At 34.2% G+C, this 2580-nt stretch overlaps 1 long non-coding RNA gene across 1 annotated transcript; it reads left to right on the top strand.

The window, feature by feature from the left end:
• Positions 1 to 462: 462 nt before the first annotated feature.
• On the top strand, positions 463 to 1490 carry LOC142529926 (uncharacterized). The gene is made up of 2 exons (XR_012815990.1): positions 463 to 1215; positions 1344 to 1490. It is a non-coding gene; the product is annotated as an uncharacterized LOC142529926 (long non-coding RNA).
• The last annotated feature ends 1090 nt before the right edge of the window (positions 1491 to 2580 follow it).

The following is a 2580-nucleotide window of genomic DNA, read 5'->3' as shown; positions in this document are numbered from 1 at the left end:
TACATTGAAGAACATGTCTATATCACAGATGATGATAGTCTACAATTTATGTTTGAGTTGCCGACACTGGATTGCATATACTTGTATGTTGATTCATCGCCAGTGTTACAGAACGTAAGTGATTACGATTTTGATGCAGTAATACCAGTAATAACGCAAGGTTTGGGACAGTAGGTTTGAATGAAGCGGGACTTTCTATGTATCACGTCGATGAACAGTCAGCTCATACATACTCTGGGATCGACATTGGTCCTTGGGATCACCATATCATGGCTCACAATGAAGAAGACTGTGCATGGGGGATGAATACAGACATGCAGGTATAACAAGTGCAGTGCAAGATCTCCCTGACTTAAGCCTCCTCGTGGTGTTCATCGTTTTTGTTTGAGGCATGTTTGCTCTAATTTCAACAGTAAGTTCAAAAAAATTCATTTGAAAGACTTATGTTGGGAAGCAAGGGATACAACACAAAGTAGCAAAATTTAATGCGACAATGGAGGCAATTAGAAAAAATAATGCAGCAGCTTTCACGTATTTGTCAAACATTTCAAAAGAAAAATGGTCATTGGCTCATGATGGTGGATGGAGACGAGGGATAATGACGACGAACATGTATGAGTGTATTAATGGTGTGTTGAAAGGGGTTCGACGTCTTCCAATAACTGCAATAGTGGATCTGACCTTACAGCGATGCGTGCACTATTTCATTCGAAGGCGAGCCCGAAGTGATAAGATGCTTGAAAAAAACCAACCATGGACCGACTATGCATACTCTAAATTTGATATGTGGTAAAAAAAATCAATTGAACATCGAGTAGTAAGATTTGACCAAAGGGATAAAACAGCATCCGTCGCGACAGGAGGAAGACCGGGTCGTCAACATCACGTACAAGCTGTCAACATTTCTACACGTGATTGCACATGTGGTAAATTCACAATATTTGGAATTCCTTGTTCACATGTTATATGTGCAGCGAAATAGTTTGGTTTAAATCCCGCACAGCTTGTGCAACCATGGTTTACACTGAGCGAATACGTGAACACATACGATGGAAGATTATACCCTATTCATGATGAACAATATTGGGATGAACCTACATTCCAATTACAACACAATACTTTTCGTCGACAAAGGAGGCAGGCTGGTAGAGATCGCAGGACACGCATAAGAAACGAGATGGATCAACCATCATCGAGGGAGAGACAACGTGGGAGGTAAAAGATCTACAAAAACGTATTGTACCTTATTTTTACTTAATAACATGCGAAGTTGTTAATGTAATTACAAAATTGTGTTTTAAAATTTTATATTTATATTTATTAATAATTTTTGTCCATTGCAGGTAGTTGCAGGTGACAAGATCGAGTTATGGTGCCAAATACTTATGTTTGGGTCGCAGATTTTACATTTTAATATAAGTAGTAAATAAATTGTATTCAGTGTTGTATTGTTATAAAGATGTTTTAATATCAAGTGTGTTGACTTATTTGACTTGATTTATTAATTATACTTATGTTTTTTCATTACTATAATTTCATACGTAAATTTATTAGTAAAAGAATAATAAATCACAAACACTACATTCCACACTTTTAAAAAATAAATAATAATTTGTATACACTATTGAAATACAAATGTTGCAAGCAACAACTTCAAATGAAAATAAAAAAATTGAAAAACATACAACAATACGACGTAAGTAATTGTGCACATTTAATCTGAGAAGCGGTCAGATAAAGATGTGCACCTTTAATATGAGTATATGTAGGCGTAAAACCCAACCAAGTAGCGCAGCGCTGTTGTAAAGTATGTTTGTTGTACGTGGTATCTACACCAGTGATGGGCATGCCATCAATATTCGACCCCCAAATAAGGGCAACGTCCTGTAGGGTGATTGTTGCCTCGCCCACTGTAAGGTGAAATGTGTGTGTCTCACAACGCCATCTCTCAACAATGGCTGTAAGCAAATGATTATCATAATATTTAATTGGACCACACTGAATGACACCATAGAAGTCCATGCGTGCAAGACATAGGCGGACACGGATGTGAATCCCAACATTAAGCAATCTCCAAAGACATTTGTCAGACCGGCGTGGCGGAATTATTGCATCCATGTTTTCGGCGTTGATATTATATGATATGTGTCTACCCCGCAAATACAACACATTATCCGTATTTTCAGCCATCTTGCAAACAAAAAATCATTAGTTAACAAATATTATATTTTATATCAACAAAATTTAACTACATATTTTATAGTAAACGAAATTTATTTACAATTTCCGACTCGAAAAAATAAAACATATATGTTCATGACAAATTAGTAATAAAACTAATTACTGTAAGTTAAATAATTTCTTCAAATATACTTCATAAAATGTAACATGTAATTATAATACATACAATATTAATATTTATTAATAAGTATAGTAATAGTTATAAAACGTATACATTAGTAATAGTTATTTATTATAACATGTAATTATAATCGTTACAAAATAGTTATTTATTATTACATTAAATTATTAAATATAGTAATGGTTATTTATTAGTAATAGTTATTTGTTATAAAACAT

The sequence above is a fragment of the Primulina tabacum genome, chromosome 16, assembly GCF_025594145.1.
Source record: "Primulina tabacum isolate GXHZ01 chromosome 16, ASM2559414v2, whole genome shotgun sequence".
Classification (NCBI taxonomy): domain Eukaryota; kingdom Viridiplantae; phylum Streptophyta; class Magnoliopsida; order Lamiales; family Gesneriaceae; genus Primulina; species Primulina tabacum.
This window is presented reverse-complemented; position numbering and strand designations above follow the sequence as displayed.